Source organism: Neodiprion fabricii, chromosome 4 (assembly GCF_021155785.1).
Source record: "Neodiprion fabricii isolate iyNeoFabr1 chromosome 4, iyNeoFabr1.1, whole genome shotgun sequence".
NCBI classification, from domain to species: Eukaryota; Metazoa; Arthropoda; class Insecta; order Hymenoptera; family Diprionidae; genus Neodiprion; species Neodiprion fabricii.
This window is the reverse complement of record NC_060242.1, coordinates 33,749,528-33,768,971: the sequence shown is the minus strand read 5'-3', so window position 1 is coordinate 33,768,971 and position 19,444 is coordinate 33,749,528. Positions and strand designations below refer to the sequence as shown.

Genomic DNA, 19,444 nt, shown 5'->3' with positions numbered 1-19,444 from the left:
TACATGTACTTTCACTCTGCAAAACTGGCGTCGTTATTCTCGTGTCAAACGTTCTAGCATTTGGTATTTTCGATACTTCACAAGGTTCGCGAAGTTTGTCCAACGACAGCGAAACGATATTTGTATTTTTTTTTTCTTTTTTTTCTTTGTAAAAATCTTTGCTTTGCAACGACAAAACTATTTACACGCAGTCGACCGTAGTTACAAAGTGAATAATCGAGTAGCTGTATGTTTTTTTTCTGTAAATTTAAATAATCTCCATTGCGCGGTTGACCTGCGGCTTACGGCAACCTTTATATATTTCAGGGAATCCTAAACTGCCGTATAAAATACTACAATGTACAACGAACTTGAATAACTGTGTTACCGCACTTATACCCATGTATACAGATTGCTTATCGCTTGCCTTGAACGTTTTTTAACTGAGTCTACACGGTTATTCCATGCGCTTAATATGCATCATATGCTACGACTATTATGTGCCGCTAGTCGCGTAGGGCACAGTAATATTTTTTGGTGTTGGTTATCAAGAACTTTAATATATATATATACATATGTGTAGCTGGTAGGAGAGGAAAAAATAAAAAATAAAAGAATAAGGTAGAAAAAAGATCAGGCAATTAACCAGATTCGACTTCCCCAGCAAGTGTCTTCAGCTGCCTGACGGACTGTTTCGTTGTCAGCTGGGATTACACGTATGCACGCATACGTCCGATTCCTACAGGAGGATCTACAACGTTTGGTAAATGAGTGGGGAGAAGGCGAGCGAGATTTGCTTGCGGAAACGAGACTCGGGTGGGCGTTGGGCTGATCGAAGTCGAGGCGCGTTGAGAACCACCGAGTGACAGACAGGCGTGACGCGTAAGCTGGATCACACGCGACGAGTGTTGATTAGCATACAATACACGGTATACAGGCTAATCTGATCGCTCGTTGACGGCTCCCGTACAGCAGAATGGTAGCCAACGCGTTCGCCAAATTTTCCCTCCCCTCCCCTCGTTTCGGCTTTGCGGTTCCAAAATTTTCAACTTTTTTTTTTTTCATCACTTCCGGGTTGTAGGATAATATGGCGGATCTGCGAAGCGTTACTTTGCCCAAAGTTGTTCCTAAACAACAAGTCGACCGTGACTGTCGTCTCTCGGTTATGTCTCTGAGAACGAGCACTTCCAAATTTCCACGTCACGATTTACGCCCGTAGTCGGAGTCGAATCGTGCAGCAGCAACCGAGCGATTCGGCGGAAGTACCTTCGTAGCGTCGTCGTTGCGTGACAGCGACGCACGCGCCTTGCCGGACGTCGGCGGGTGGCGTCGGACGACGTCGCGTGTCTCTCCTACTCTACATTCGTATCAGGCGAGCATGAAGGAGCAACGCTGCCGACTTCTCTCAGGCGTCTTATCTCTCTTTTCGCCATTCTCTCTCTCTCCCTCCCTCCCTCTCTCCCTCTATCCCTCTATCCCTCTCTCCCTCTCCCTCTCTCACTCGCGGGATTCTTTTTTCCCACCAGGCGGGATCTCCGGCTGAGACGCCGATCAGCGGAGCAGAAAATGCTCCGAGTCTCTTCATGCGTTCCTAGTCACGTCGATCCACCAAAAGAGTACTCAGTTAATTAATTAACGTGATTTTTCACCAACATCGCGACGTGTCGGATCGACTTTTATACCTTCATCGAGAAACCGTAACCCCGAGGGTAACTTTGCCAATTGGCAGAAGAGATGTAAGGTATAATTCTTATTTGCAGGATCGATGATCACTTTGACAGCTGGCTAATGGTAGCAGAATCTTGATACGAGGAGAAAAAGTTTCGAGCAAAAATGAAGGATGAGCGAGTTTCTCGTGTGAAGTATTCTCATCGTTCCACCCTCGACGAAGCGTCTGCACCGTCTATGGAATATCTTCGACCATTTCGGAGGCTCGTGCAAATTTGACGGGATCGCTCTTCGGATTAGAGCATTAGAGGAACAATCGCTTAGCGGTATCAGGCGATAGTCTTCCTTCAGATTGCACGTATCGTGCCCGTGTAACGACTCCGATGCATTTTTGACCATCGGTCACTCCAGGGGATCAGAAACCCGCCGATGATGGCCCCAAGTCGCGTTAGTCGATGAAACCGACGCGGATCGCAGGCGCGTGTGCGCAACGACTTGAGACGATGGTCGTGTCTAGTTGGGATTAGTTCGTACTTTAAGTCTGTCGACGAAGAGGAATACTTAAGAGACGAGGAATTATGGAGCGGATTGATTGACGGAACTAAGAACGTCGTGATTCCTTAATTTTCATCAAAATTCATCGTACCAAATCGAGGTGGTCGTAAAATTTTTACATCATTCCTGCAGCGTCTTTCGTTGAAATTGTGTCGTAAGTTCTTTTACGTCTTGTTTTTCATAGTCGAATTTTACGTTATTTAACGTAAATCGTTTGTATTTTCGATGTTTAACAGAAAGTTTCGACGAAATTTGCCAGCGCGTTGAGCAGCCGGTGTATCCAATATTATATACGTGTAGTAAATCATTGCAGTTGGTGGCAACCTAACCTTACACGAGACTATAAGGTGAAATTGTCATTATAAATAATTACTCGTAATCACGGCGCAGCGAGCTCGGCGACGACAAATCTCACAATCAATTAATCGGTCGACACATCGAGCCGCGATGTTGTAATGTCGAGGTAATTAAACCCGCCTAGCCTGTGGAAAGATATAATAATTTATAATAAAGTTCTTATTTTGCAATGTTCTTTTAATAGTGTCATTATAAAAGCGTACAAAAATTTATCTACCGATCACGATCGAACTCGGCAAACCGACTTCACTTGTCTTCCGCACTGCTGCTGCACCAGCCTGTAGATCGTTGCTTATTTTCATAAGTCTTTGGCACGTTGCATTTGCGTGAGTTGGCGATTTTACCAATGAGTTTTGTAAACTGACGGTTGAATACGAAAGGGTAAATTGTAAGAAAAATAAAGTTGGCCAACGCGCATATGTTCGCGACGCCGTCCTTAACCCTATTTTATGCTTGATTTGACCCAAAAATATCTCTGATTTTCACGCCCTCGATTCAAACCGCATGTCAAGGCTGAGGACAGTTTCATGCATCTATTTTTGTTTCACTTTATATCGGATTATATATTATACCGTGGGTTGAGCGTGGTAACCTTTCGAGATGAAGAAGAATAAATGACTCGGCGCCGGTTGCTAAAATCAAATTGAATCCTGGATTCGCTGTTCTTGAGATCGTGATAAAACTTTAACGAACGGCTGCCGGCCGCTAACGTGTTAATTCATTTAATTTGGTTGATGTAGTTAGTTAGTTTACTAAATACAGCCGCCTGGAGCGAGCGTATCGCTTATAATATTTCGTCGAGATTTTTACGTGCACATACCGCGGGGTTTGCTTTAATTCGAGATAAATTAGTCTCCGGATACGGAGCCGCCGCGTTAATTAGAAACTTATTCCTAATTTGTTCGGATGCCTATCACGCTCGCATGTACACAAACTATGCGTGTGTAAAGCTTACACCTGCAACAGCCTAGGTTTAATACGGTAACCTATACGACGACGGTCCGCGAGACTTGTCGACGGGTTAAAGAATTTTGTTAATTTCACGTTTTATAACGTATATTTATAATTGGATTTAGATGGTGAATTTGACGTTTGCTCGAAAATTCGCGAATCTTACGGTTGTTTACGTTGCTAATGTAGGTTAAGCGAGTCGAGAGAGCGAAGCGAGTGGTAAATCAGAGGAGGGAGTATCGAATATGTACCAGAAATAGAGTGCAGATCTCGCGGAAAATATTGTAGAAACCTTTTCCATCCAGATATATCATTCCGAATGTTAAAATTCTTGTTACACAGAATGCGAATCTTGTGTCGATCGACTCCATGTATAATATACGTACTGTAACGAAGGTTCGTACTTCTCACCCTGTATATTTAAACAACGGAATATTAGCCCTTTAAAAATAATATAGACGCATGTTTCGAATAGATGAATTACACGGCTGCTGCTAAAACTTACGATACAGAATTGCATTTACGGAATATTTTCTATAATACAAAAACGTCAATAGACGCACTTTGCGATTGTTGTACAGAAAATTTTTCACTGCGTACGTAATACAAGTATAATGTAGAATAATAAAATATACAGTGTTTCTGCGTAACAGGGAATGTTGCGTACCTACTACATATTTGGCCGAATCTCTTGACCGATCCGTTGCAGAGATTATTTTTTCGAGAATCGATCCTCTCTCCCATGAGCAAAGAGTGTGACCCAGGAAGCGATCATCATGCTCGCTAATACGATAAATAGATAAACGCGCGGTGATCCGGGGGCTCTGCTGTCCTGGTTCTGCAGCACCGGCAGCAGCAGCATCGTCAGGAGGCAAACAGTTATTGCCCGTTTTGGTTTAGTGATGAAAATTGCGTGAGTCGTGACGGTGCGGACGGAAAACTTGTATGGGAATGTTTTCTGCACAGCCTGTCCATCACTCGTAAAAATGATTGTGAATTTACTATACATTTACTGTAAAAAAAAGAGTTGTCGATTTACGAAATCAGGTTTGAAATATACAAATTCGGTGTAGCGACGTAAATCACTATGTATTTCTCTGAAATTTACAATGAAAATTTTTGATTTTATTAAAAATTTATAGGAAAAACACAAAAAAGTTATTTGAATTCACTAAATTTATTGTATTTGTAAATTGAATAAAGAGTAAATGTATGGTGAATTCCCTGTTTCGTATCCGAATAAAACTTCCAATACAGTGTATAGGAAGTTTCGTACAGAAATTTTTGACAAGTGTACCGCTCACTGTTGATGACGAATGGCCGGCTGATCTCCAAGCATCTTGCAATGATCGGGGGATTCCGTTTGTTTAAACTGCAGGATTGTTACCGCAACGTGACTTGCGGACGCCTGATTATTGACTGCCTATACTGCAGAGTGATAATGCGAATTTTTCATCATCAGATCGGACAGCGTAAGTTTCAATATTATTTATCATTTCGGGATGTTTATCAATTCTGCGCCATCTCGGCCAAAGAATTTCTACTCTTGCCTCGACTTTACTTTCTATCGCGATAATTGATCCAACTAGTAAAGTTAATTCTGCACAATGTATAGGTATAAATAAACAAAGGTTAGCGAGGATTGTTGTATCGTTTGTGTACCGTGTAACATAATTTGGCGATTAATTACAACAAACGATACGAGAATCAGCTTCAAATTACAATTTCACAGTCGTCGCCTTGTTCGAATGAGACATCTGGCCATATCTCTGCCTGACAGTTTATTGCACAAACTTCTTTTCTGCCAAGTGATCGATTTACAACTGTACGTATGCTATAAAGTATAGATCCTTTGGAAATGCTTTCTAATGTAATTAAGGCTGCAACGATAAGATACAAACCATATATACATCATATACATACGCTTACGACGTCGTTCAGATTTAAGAAGTTTGGGTATTACCGCAAGGGGGAAAAAAAAAAGAAACTTGTAGCGAAATTTTCTCTTCTTGGAATTCGGCGCGATCGTTTGAGATAATATTTTCTCGAAGAGTCAGCGTCGTCGGTAATGCTGTTAATTTAATCAATCAGGCAACCTTGATTGGCCGTGTATTCATTACCCCCGAAATTGCAATCTCATCGTCAGCGGTGGCTCGTTGAAGCCACGCCTTTCGGTGCCGCGGGGTTATCGAACCGATTGCAACTCGATATTATTATACAGTCGTTCGAAGAAATTATTCTTCCTCCGGTCCAAATCGATCACAGGCCTGATTTTTCCCAATTTTCACCAACTCGATACGTCGCACCTCCGAATTCTCCGAAATACCACCGCAGGTACGTTATATACGCCATCGGAACGATTCGCTTGCAGTAAGACAAGAAATGATCCCTATTCAACAAATTTATTCGTCAATCGTCTCTATTATATTGTTTCATTGCCCGTAGATCGCTGGCTCAGTGTAAACGGTTCTTGTTACACCGGCTATGGGTTGATACTAAACGTGACTCGTCTCGAAGTGCAGGGAATAGACGATCACGGGCAGACGACGAGAGACTGTAAAAAGTGCAGGTGCATGGTCTGCAAGCTTGTCGCGTAGCTATTCAGAGTAAATTCCTTACCGCTGCCTGCGTGCAGTGTGGCGTACGTGGAGTAGTGCGATCTATGGAATTAATCACCGCACTCGATGTAACTTTGACGCACAGCTTTGCCCATTTTTCATTCTTTCGATAATTTTCGTACATCCTCACTTTCGACCTGCATTCACCAATAATTCTTCATCCTGGTCTCATGCGGGTTACAGCGGCAGGCGAAGTTTCGTCCAATCTTTCAGCCTGCACGATGTTACATTCTTCGATTATACTTTTTTATGTAGCATGTTACATGTACCCAGAGAAACGATTTTAAATTGTTTTTTTTTTTTTTTTGTTCTAAGCGAATATCGTTCTGCAATCTTGGAGCTCATTTCGGAGAATACCTTTTTAATTGAACAGAGGTAGTGGGAAATTTTTTTTTTATTGAAATACTCGAAAATTCTTGAAAGCGCGTTTGCCAAGTTCTATCGACTTGCAAAGCGATCGATATTCGTTTATATAAGTATAACACGGTGGAAAGGATATATTTAAGGTCCGACGAACGCTGCAATTTGCCACGTTACAAGGATCTCTCTGATTGCAAGCTGTTGCACAGACTCGGCCGAGGGAAAACACGTGGCCTAAGAACAACCGTAAACCGTGTAAACTCGTTTTTGCAATATATTTTTCGCTCAGTCACAGGCTGCTCGATTTGGACGAAACGATCGCTTCGAACGATCCGTTCGCGGTTGCCAAGTACAGGGATAGATTTATCGTCAATTAGAAGCTCGACGATTTTTTCTTCCTAACCCAGCTCTTGTCGATAGGATTGAAGATATCGGCGAGAAAAAAAAACGGTATCTTTTGAACCTTACCAATCGTTAACCGCGTTCCAAATGGATTGTTTGCCTGTCTCTGCAACTTGTTCAACGTAGGTAGATGATCGTAAATGTTGACTTTATCGTTTCAATTAAAAAGCCAAACTTGAGGGAATTACGAGAGAAGTATCAAAGGGAGAACGGAAAAGGCGTACAACTACCGCAAGGTGTTCCGCGTTCTACCTCACGCTTACAACACGTCATATCGCTGGGCGAAGTCATGTTATCCTGATACCGTGCTATTTCACCAATGTTTTTTTTATCCACTCGGAGCTGAAATTTTAACGACGAGGTGCCGAATCGTGCGATACATGCAACGCGTTCAGCGCTCGACGAACATTTCGACTCGCTTACGAATTGCAAACGTAGCAATATCACTACGCTCTACTTTCAAATTGCTCGATCTGAATTTTGTGGACCGCAGTGTTTGCACAGCCTTCGATAGCTCAGTTGGTAGAGCGGTGGACTGTAGTTGGTTTTAAATATTGAGAGACATCCATAGGTCGCTGGTTCAAATCCGGCTCGAAGGATTCTTTTTTTTTTTTTTTTCTTTATTCGCAAATCTTCTTCACTCCGGTATCAGATATTTCAGCTGAGACTCGACCAATTGTTCGACGACTTTATTTCCCAACGATGGAATCGATGTCGACAGTATCTGACATGATTTACTTATAGCTTTCGGATTCTCGCATTTACAGCAAAGGACATGCGCGATACGAATTCACAGGGCATCGCGGCTGCGGGCTACAAAATCATCTACCGCTTCGTTATCTCATCTGCGTAAAAGCTGAAGCTATAATAACAACGAACAAGCTGCGTCAAATATGTACATTGTGCAATACACCTCAACAAGTTGAGTGTTCAAGTTTACACTCTAACTGTTAACCAAAGTGCACCAGTTTTTGTTGCGAGTACACGGTGATTTTTTCATCCTTTTTCTTCCCCTCGGCCTTGATCAAAGGTGGTAACGTTCATGCGGGACAATCTGTGCGTATGTACATACTTTCAAATATATCGTATGACTTATTTATATTATAAATATACCTATCACCAGGATCTCGCAATCTGTGAATCGGGAGATAAAAAGACTGCAGCCGGAGTTAATTCCCGCATATATAATAAAGACGCAACGCGATAACGCTTCAACGATATCACGCACATCGTACAACGAGAGTGGCTGCGTGCGCACAACGAATATTGCACACGCGCATAATTCTCTGACAGCCAACGATCTGTTAAAACACACACGCCTATCACCTGTCGAGCGTGCACTGCCTGTTATAAATATAGGTATGTATTTACGTACAATGCGTACGCGTACGCGTACGAATACATGTGTGTACGGAATAAGAGCGATCCTCTCGCGACACTCTCACTCAGACTCACACTCGCGGAGCAACGATTCTCGGATACGTTCTTCTCCCTGCGATAAGATCCACGTTGGTGTATCGTAAGTTTAACCCCCTTGGTGTTTTGTTGAATTCGTTGTAGACGATCGCCGTCTCGCGGCCAGACGTTCCCCTGACGTACGAGGTGAGAAAGCCACGCGAGGTGGAGGAAAAGGAGTGGGTTAGTAGCGGAGGCCAATTACCGGACATACGTCGTCGTCGTCGAGAGGAGAGGAGAGGAGAGGAGAGGAGAGGAGAGACGAGTGCGCGTGTGTGCAAGGAGGTTCATTTCGTAACGAGTGATAAGCATCTGTGCTGGACAGGTTTCAAATTAATGTCAACTCTTTGAAACCGAAAAAGAGTTTATTAACGCCCGCGGAGTCCCGGATGGACTGCCCCTGTTCCGCTCTCGGCCGGCGTCGCCGTTTCATGTAATTACAACCGAGGCGAGCTTTCATGGATTCATTCGAGTATCATCCTTCATGCTCTACCGGTTCCCAAATTTCATTCCCGGAGAGCGAATGACGTTTCAACGATCTTTCGAGGGACAATCTCGACGAGAGGGGTTGTATAGGTACGTAGGTGCGTCGTGTAGTTTTATTTCGCAAATTGGTTCAAGGTCATTGTCTGTGATGGATTAGGGATTAACGGGGAAACTGATAGGTGTCACGGCGAACGTGCAATCGTCTCTGCGAATAACGAGAGACGAGAGCGATCGAGACAACGTCACGGAGTTCAAATATTCGTCGTAAATAGTCTCGCTGTAGTACCATTTTGAAACGTTTAACTCGCGGTGTGTCCTTGTCGCAATCTATCTCGGTGTAACACACCAAGTTCTCGCAATCACCCGCAGTCCGCAATTAATGAATCGAAGGAAGGTCGCGAATATCTGAATAACGATCGATCATGCATCGGCACGTACGCAGCAATGATTTCCCCAATTATCGACATACCTACGCAATGTTATAAATATATCGAGTGTAGGACGAGAGAACGGCGAGTATCGTTTATGAAGAAAAAAGACTCGCTACAGGTTCGCGATGATTAATTTCCTTTCTAACTTTCGTGCCTATCCCCCGGGCCGAAGATCCAATCGATCAAAATTTCGATAATTATGGATCTGTGACGTGGATAAAGATCTCATAATAATTTCTCGGGAGTTAGACGCTGTGGAATATTGCGCCTACAGGCGCCTTTCGTGCCGTGGCAGCAACACTCGTTTTCCACTCTCCGTTCGTGCTGCCTTACGGATAATTGTATTGTACAGGGATAGCTCGGTAGATAAGAATCGGTCCAGATCGCTCGGATCCGCGTGAGCGCGTGGAAAACGACGTTTACTCTGCCGCACGCCCTTTACTTATACTCGTACAGGCACTACCGCTTTGCCAAATACTGCGCCGTGTCTGTAAGTAAGCCTGTAAGCTGGCCGTATGCGTTGTACCGTAAAACGTTGACTGTGCAATTACACAGCTGCTACAGCTGCTGCAATTTCTATACAAGCGAAGGAATCGAACTCGTATAAAAGCGTTCAAGTCCTCTTTCATATGCATATATATTATTATTATTTATGAATTGCTCTTTAAATTACCGAGGAAACGTAACACGGGCGCGTGGATATAGGAATCGGATTCCGTCCGTGTCTTTCAAGACATTGCGTCATATATAGTGAGAAAAAAAAAGTATATATATAAAATATACATATATGTATATATATAGTATTATAACAATATCCGCGTAAGTATTAGAGATGTGCAGGGTACGTAAAAATAACGATTACTCCGCACCTGTAATTACAGACTTACCTTTTCTTGGGCCATTAATTACGTCTATTTACGATGTACATCCGACTGTACAATATAATTCGTGTATTCTCAGATTTAATATGACCGTGTACGCCTGTGATTTAATCGGCGGAAGTGTATCGCCGTTTATCTATAGTCGACCATAATATCGTCTTTCTGTTTTCTCTCCTCGTTCACTCTCTACTCTTCCCCCTTTCTTCTACTTTTTTTTCTCACTTTCGACCAGATAATCAGCCCTTCAATACGGAACGGTTCCGATTCGTGCTGTGAAACAGTGGTGGGTATCAAAAGCTGAGCGAATAGTAGCGATAGTCACAAATATATATCATATTTTGCTTACAAAAATTGTGAAAATAAGATTAAAGAAGATAAAAAAACATTGGTTTGACGATGAACTTTTATTATAACCTCTAACCTCAAAGTTAATTTCTTTCTGTTACCAATTTGTCGTTAAAAAGTCAAACAAACAATCGGCTTGGCAATTTCCGAAATAAAATGCCACCGGTGTTGTAGTGTTTTTGTGCGACTTGCATGGTGTACCCGTCGGTAAATCAATCGTAAACTTTTAGCGATAGAGAAATGGCGCTATATTTAAAAATGCATATTCGCGTTCGTATTCGCGAATATCAATGGCAAACATACGCATCCGCATTCGCATTGGCGAATATTTAAAAATTCAAATTCGTTACTCATGATAAAGCGCTAGCTCGTGTGCCAATTTTATGGTCGTAATAAATTCTAATCAATCGATGGTTCCAAATCCGGGCACTGAACTCGATACATTTTTAAATGAATTTCAATCGCGATGTGGATTTTATTTCCTTTCTTTTCGGACGCGTCAAACAAATATACAAGGTTCTCATTATATCCTACACTCACTCCCCACGTTCAGGTACACGCGGGTGTAGCTAAAGGCGTTTACTTACATCCACCGTGTACTACGTTATATAGGTATTTATACTGCTTGAAGCTATCACGTGTATGTATAGCGAACACTATTTTAACAAGCGGTTTCTAGCGGGTTAACATACGGAACGGTAGTGATGTATATATATTATATACGCGCGGTACGTTCCACCCTGTAAGTATAAGAGCGCCTCTTGTGCGGGATAAGCATGTAATAATATCGAGTTTCTTACCTCATGTACACATTATAAGGATCAAGGTACACAGGCTTTGCTTAATTATTACGTCTTGTGCCTTAATCTGATTAACGCGCAGGTTCTATGGTGAGGATGTAAGCAGTCGGGTCGTATTAGTTTTGGTTCGAAGACAATATTTCTGTTCAGTCGCGCCGTGTCGGCCTTTACGCTAACGAATATCGCTTGCGTACGGCACGTTATACCTTGCACGTATGTACCACACCGTTTCTACGTGTCAGAATATACGTAGATTCGTCTTTAGATGTGCGGCATTTATTATATATTTATAGTAATATTTTTTTCTTCATGTTTAGTTTAACATTCAGCACAGAAATTATTTTTCCGTAGGATGATTTGTGCGCGTACGCGTAGTGGATTGATATTCTTTGCAAAAACAAACAGGGAAAATTTATAAATTACCTAATAATACGCGAGTTTATAGATCAAAATCGCGATATTGACGATATTCAATCAAACATGTTGAACGAACATTTTGGTATCTATAATTGATGTACAGTCTGCCATATTACGTACGTATAAAATCTTAGTCTCTGACTAAGTTCCGTTACCTTATGCATAAACATTTCTGGTAAATTATACACGTTTGGCGTTATAATGTTTGTAAATTTTTAGCGAGATTATGCAGCATATTATAAATTTCTCATGCCTCTTCGGCACCGCAACGTATAATAATAAAGAAATAAAAATTAACGATTCTATATATGATGTGTAGTTGAAACTAGTACCACGTTACGCAATTGGTTGAAACAAAAATTAAAAAGAAACAAAAAAAACTTTCTCGCACATTGCTTTTTTCTTAGTTAATTTATTTGTTTTTCTCTTCGCATATCGCAAGTTGATACGTTTGATACAAATAACCTTATTTTTTGTAGTGACAGTTTGATCAACGGCTCGTTAGTCAAAACTATTCAGATATAGAATCGTGTAACACGTTAAAGGAGGTCGTCGAACTTGTGTAAGAAATTCAACGCGTGCCCGGAATCATTTCTGTATGCATAGAAACGAGTACATACCATACGCACACAATTATATACGCGGCTCGTGACTTGGTTATGTTGCTGCTTTATTATTTCTTACAAACAATGAATAATTAGATATGCATCTATTATATTCGGATTAACATCACAGATCTTGTAGGTGTAAAACAGATTGTAGAGAATAGTAAAATGCCGGCGTTGCTTTTACAAATGATTTATTACCGCAATGAACCGTGTTTGTGTGTCTATAGGTAAACTTTTTGCGTATACCTATAATCTTGTTCTTTGTGCACTATTAAAGTCACCGTTTGGCGTTATCAAATCGATCGGAAAAACGTGATTACAAATATTCTATCGAAATTCCACTAAAAGAAACGAAAGATGAATCTCCTGACAAATTATTTGTGTTGATTCAGAAAAACCAAGATCAAGAACTTCTCGGTTTCCCATTCGCAAATATCACTTAAAATCACCAAATTCTGTACCTACAACCCTAACCAGATTTATTCTTACTTTTTATAACGTCGAGTTGAATGTTTAAAATAAGTTTTTTTTTTTTAATTGTTATTTTTATCGCTATTAATGTGTAACGAAAATTGCGTTGCATTCGATTTGCGGACTTTCTTCTATTTTGCTTTCGCAAAGGCTTCTGGACGTGTCTTCCGTTATTACGCAACAATCCAAAAGGAAGCTGGGAACTCTCGCTACCGTATCTGTACGCGATTATCATAAGCCGTTGATTTATACGTAAACGCGTTCACTTCTTAAATCCATATTATATACACTCGGTTTACGCAAAGCCACAACATACGGGACGGGCAAATAAACGCCTCAACGTGTCGCTTCGTTAAAAAAAGTTATGTTCGCCGAAGTGTTTTTTATCTTTCTTTTTCCCCCGATCTAAATACGCCGTGCGAAAGACGAAAAGCAAAAGACAAGACGATTCTTCAAATTGATTTTACGCTTCCGACGTTCAAAATATACAATATACAGTATCTGCCGGTTTCATTACCACGGGGAAAGATGTGCGAATTTTACTTTGCGCAGCTTACCGTAGCTGGTTAGAGTCGTGGTTGACTTTCGAATTACAGGTATTCTACCTACCTACGTACAATTATCAATTGTCCGTTGCGTTAAGCCGCGCGTCAGCGTCGTTGCCGTGGTTATAGCTCCAAGTAACAAGGGTAATCGAAGGATCGTATCGTGGGTGTGTCGTACTGTTATATGAGCGAATAGGCACGAGCTACGGGTAGACGTATAACAAGGTACCTACCTATAACCTAGGTAATGTTCTCGCCGAATGCACCCATATGCTCCATAGTTTCACAATCGTTCAATTAACAGCGACTTGCGGGCAGGTGTAGGCAGCCTGCTGTCGGCTGGAACCTGCAGGTTGTTAAAATGAACGACTGTAATCGTTGTGCGGTACAGTTACAGTTGGCGCATATTCAGTGTCACCTTACGCAGGGGGCTGCAAAGTGTCCCGACTCTCGCAATCAGCTCCGCACTTTCACATCTTTCTTTTCTCTCATCTATGTACAACGATTATTCGATTCGCGATTTTGTACATGTGTCATTAGCACTTGCCGGATATCCGATAACGTGTTACGCACGCGTAAAAAAACATTTGAAATTGGACAGGAATTCACCGTGGGCATGCCACGTGGGATATCTACGCGTATTAGGGTGTTTGAGAAAAAAATAACTTGAGATTTTCCACCGTGGCACACCCTAAAAAGTTTGTTTGGGATCGCGCTCATTTCATGTCTTACCTTTCGTTTTATATATATATTTTTTGTTTTCAATTTATGACGAGACACGTTGCAGCACTTCAATTATTATTCCTTTCCTGACAATTATATTCAAGCCAAAGATCAGGATCCATAACACAACGATATGTCGACCGGAAATTTCATTCGCCTAAATTGAAAGTTCGTATTAAATTATAACTATTTTACGAGATTGAATTGATAATGAAAAAGTCGTGAGATATGCACTTCTCAAACATTAGCTGGAGTCCCTTTGGTCACGTAAATTGATGTTATGATTCATGTTGGCAGGAAAGAAAAACAAATGTCATACACGATACTTCGTAAAAGTGAAAAAATGTTTGAAAAAAGTGAGAAATCAACGAAGCGCGATCTTCCGCATAACGTAGAACGTTCATCGTTCGACAGAATCTTTCCTTTATCCCGAACAAACTTTGTACGATGAGGTGCCATGGTGGAAAACGGTAAATAATTTTTTTTTCCGAAACATCCCAACGTATATGTATATTGAATTATGCAGGCGGATACTCGTTTTCCGCATAATTATAGCAATATTTTTTCCTAACACGTCCGGTAAACGATACCGCCGTTTAAAAGTGAGCGGAGCGTGCATAACGCGATCACTCGAGCTGTACCCTGAACCTAACCTAACCTATTATGTACCTGATCTAGCGTGTTACGTTCACGATGACAAAACGTCCGCCCAGACGTCGGGACGCCCGCATTCGTGTAAGATCACATGTGTACGAACGGTGCAATATACCGGGTGGGTAATTCCTTGGTTTTATAGGTAAGGTGCCTCCTAGGTAACAAATAACTGCCGTAAAGCGCAGCGACGAACCGGCCGCTGCGCTGCGTCTTACAATTAATTCGAAAATACTGCACGCTGGAATTCCAGTCTTCCGTGGGATTAATCTATTCGGCGAATAACGTCATTGAGGAGAACCGGTACCTCTGTGGAGCTTTTTTTTTTATGGTACATGACAATTAGGTACGCGGAACAAGGTGAAGAGATCGATCTGAAAATAGAACCGAAGAATAGAATCTCTATCTCTTCTATATCTTTATTTTTAAGTATTATATAGTAAAACTCAACGTCTCTCTGTCTATTTTTCCGTATGTTCGCTTATATCTCTAGAGATACTCAATTAATTTTGATACCTTTCAGGATTCTGTACCTTGAAAGAAAATAACGGAACCCTTGCAGAATCATTTCGTTGTTCATCTGTTCGTTTGGTGAGACTCTTTTTCTCGGGAACGGGTAGAGGCGTCAAGTTGAAATTAATATCAAATACTAAAGTCTACGGTGCCTTGGAGGCGTAAAATTCAAGCTTCTGAGTTAACGCAATCAAAAGATACGGTTATTTATGTCACATATTTTTATATACTCGCGAACTAACTCGTTCAAACCTAGAGGATACTTCCCGTTGACCTAGAATCATGAAATTTGGAGAGAAGCAAGATCTCACGGCACAAGTGATGGATAAAGTCCGAAAATAGTTAATTTAAGTCCTACTCGCACTTGTCCGGTTTTTTTCTTTGGGTGGCTACCGCGACTGGCTCGGTCTTAGGTTATATTTGGAGATGTAACGATATTTGTAAGCCAAGTCGGAAGGGGATCACACACTTATGCGAAGGCTCACCGAACTCTTACAGATAGTGGAAAGTTGTGTCGAAGAGTTTTCAAGGTCTTGGTGAGCTCTAAAAAAAGTCGGCGATTGGACGGCATACGGTTATGTCCAATAGTTTTGCCACACGATGCAATTGAATACGTTAAATTAGTGAATTATTCCGATGAGGCGGAGCTGCAGATTGTCATTTGCAAGGTTTCCTCCAATTATGGTGAAAATTTTCCCGCGCAGGGCACAAAATTCCCATGCTATGATATTTGTACTTCCGTAGTATTCGGCGTGTCGTAGATGTTTTTGGTTTCGTTCCGTTCTGCCACGCTGTATACTTGTCTATAAACGTGTACCTGCGACGAGTATCGACTATTCTCGAAAGGCAATATTGTGCGTGCGTCTTGAGTCCACGGACATGAACGATTCTATTCCTTGGTCATTAGGCGCTAATCGATTATTTCGTGACCGATCGAATGATTTAAATAAACACCAGGTTCGTTCTAAATTGGACCCCGTCAACCACGCCCCGTGATATTTTCACGTATATCAGATGGAGATGTATACGTACACATTAGAATACGCTATGCGATAAGCACGAAGCATTTGTAAGATTATTCGAGTGTGAGAGACAACGTTAGGTAATACAGAAAAGCTATTATTAGCCGTTTAAATTACATGTGCTTTTATTGACGGTGATATTGCAGATTACAGATTTTTATATTACAAAAACTATGAGATATCCCGCAGCTCCCCTTTCTCCGTATTACGAGAAATCAAAGTGAATAATGGAATGTCGGTAAAAAAATTTGAAATTGCAATGATACGAACAACGTAACGATTCTCAGGCATTCCGTGTAAAAAGGTGTAAACCTCTTTGCAACACCTGCCGCGAGTGAAATGCATGGAATAAGTTTTTGAGATGGGTATTTTTGCAATCACGTTGTATTATACATACACGCATGCGTACAAACCTACTCTCGCGTATGCCGGGTATATTATAAGGCTCTAAGTTTAATGTACCCACCGCGAATACGATCAAGCGTTTACTTAATGTATCGTTCGGAGTAAACGCGTATAACTGCAGAGAGAGGACAAGCGGGACTCGAGCAAGGAAAGCAATTGAATTAGTTACCGGCCCGTGGGGTCTGGCGTCTTAATGTACAAGCGACAGCAGCCGGGCTGCAGTCTCTCCGCTACAGGTAGGTAGGTAGGTAGGTAGGTAGGTAGGTAGGTAGGTAGGTAGGTAGTAGGTACCTACCTACTGCAAGGCAGCGGTGCGGTAAAAACTGCACGAGAGAAAGAGAGAGCTTGCATTTTTGTGCTGCGGCAATATATCCACCACCATAAAGTCGAGGAATCGAATACGAGTATTTACACCCATACATTATACATCGTGTGCCGTATTATATGGTTTTTGACTGATGAATTATAGACGCGTGAATGCGATGAAACGATTGTGATACGTGTTATACGGAATTCCGCCAGCGTATAATGTGAGGTACAGGTGTCGTAAGGTAAACGCTTCGACGACGCGGTTGTTTTTTATTTTTTTTTTTTTTTATTTTATTATTTTTTTTTTTTTTCAATATCCGTTTTCCTTCCTTTTCCTCGTGGTTATTTATTCATATGCACGTGATTTAATGGGAGTAAATCCGATTGTCGGTATACGTTTAATAGTTGCGCGGTGTCGCATTGAATTACCTTATACCTCTCGAAGGTCTGCAGGTCGATAATTTATTCCTCAATCGTAGGTACACCTGCACGTTTTCTTTCTTTTTTATCTCTCTCACTTACTCGCGTTTTTTCTTCTCTTTTCTATCCTACGTATAAAATTTATGTGCAATACATGTATACACAGGCGCACACGCACATTATTCTAGGATTGATCTAAATCGATTATACAGGTTGCAGCGAAAAGGCCAGTCTGCAAACTATAATCCGTATTCCGCGTACGTCACACGTTTCGAATACCGTAAACGTTGCTCGTACGTAAAAAGCTCTGATATCCCGCCTCTCCGCGTTTATACTTGGATGGCAATAAAAAATGCAAAATACATAAGGTGAAGAGAAAAAAAAAAGAAACAAGGCTAGTTGCGCGGTGGAATCGTATCCCATACCTATACTTATACCAAATCATTCACTTATGGATTGAGTCGACGCGCCGTTTGTCACCTTGCATTTATTATACATATATATACAATTATATATACACAACTATAGGTATAATATCGCTGTTTTCGACACATCATTGCATGCATGTTTCTATATCGGCAGAATTTTTTTTACTTCATACGAGCGAAACGTGAAACGATTTATCACCATCTTAAACGTACAAATATATGTGACATGCATGACGGAGATATGTGTATATATATGACATATTATATACTCACAAATACCCTCTGCGCCACACGTTTTGACTCCATTTCGACTCGCCTCATTGCGCTGCGCACTCCACATATGTACATGCAAAATATCCCCTTACAGCGCACAATCGACATGATTCCGTCAACACTTTTTTGCACAAATATACGTAATATATAAGCTCGTAGAAAATTATTGTGCAATTGTCACGCGTTGGTTTAAAAGGATTTCTCACATCCTCGATACGTTCCGGCAGATCACTCATCCCGTTCAGCCAGGACTGCCTCTCGGCCTGTTCCCGACCTCTTTGCCGCTTAAATACGATCAGCCGTTCGGATCTCGTACATTTTTCACAACGCGGCTGCGTTTACGTGCAACGATTCATCGTCACATGCGCGCCCTCGGCTCAAAGAGCGCGATTTGTCGTCGTTGCGTTGATCGCGCCGCCGATTCGTCGCCGATGTGCGATTGATTGTCCCTGCATTTCACGCAGGGTTAGTCCGCGTAATCAACCTCGGTGGTACGTATGAGCCATGGTTTCCGATCTGTGCGTGCATGGCGTGTATGGGTATCTATAAATACGCGTAAACGCGCTCGGTATAAGGCGTAAGCAATAAAGCTCCGTACGTTATTGCCGCACATTGTCCGTGTCTACCGGGTGACAAATAACTTGTTTGTATTACAGCGGTGCTCGTAGCTTCTCGCCTCTCTTTTATTTCTCAGCTCGATCTCGCTGTGAACATATGCGTGTGTGTATGCACGTATGTGTACGCAAGTAAGCACGAGCGACTTGCAATCAGATCGATGGAAGAGTAGGCACACACACCGGTGTACGTATGATAATACAGTTAACAGGGGGAAAAAAATAGAATAAAACAATAGCGGTGATCGATTAAAATCAGTTCGTGGTTGTGTGTACGGGCGGCACCATTTGTTACACGTCCAGCTGTTGATTACTTTTAATTTTATACCGGGTGTAGGTACGTGAACGGTTCCAAAAATGTCAATATCGATCTATATACGTATACCTGTGCAGATTTTCGACTCCTTCTCGACGCCGGGTTTGTTTGGCAACGCGGTTAATTATTATCGATACAGGGGATAATTAATCGTTGGATGTATAAATTGTAAAAACGTAAGACTGCAGGCTGTACGCAGACGAATTACTCCGATTATTATAGCTGACCCTCATCCTTACCGCAGTTGTTGTTGTTGTTCTCTTTTACGTAGCCTAGATAATCGAAATCTAAATGGCTCGCTGTGCTGCAAGGTGCAGCGCGATATCATGCAGGTTCTGTCTTTATATATAAGTATATAGGTATATACCTGGGTGGTAATAGTGCGGTGGCAATCGGAGATTGTAGATAGTAATGTAAGTGTTGCCGTGTATAAACACCGGG

General features: G+C 41.6%; 1 protein-coding gene and 1 non-coding gene across 3 annotated transcripts in view; both read left to right on the top strand.

The window, feature by feature from the left end:
- The window catches only part of LOC124179600 (mental retardation GTPase activating protein homolog 4-like), a 254,361-nt gene that overhangs the window by 15,818 nt on the left and 219,099 nt on the right, over positions 1 to 19,444 (top strand). The window lies entirely within an intron of this gene.
- Positions 7,395 to 7,489, top strand: Trnay-gua. The gene is made up of 2 exons: positions 7,395 to 7,431; positions 7,454 to 7,489. It is a non-coding gene; the product is annotated as a tRNA-Tyr (tRNA).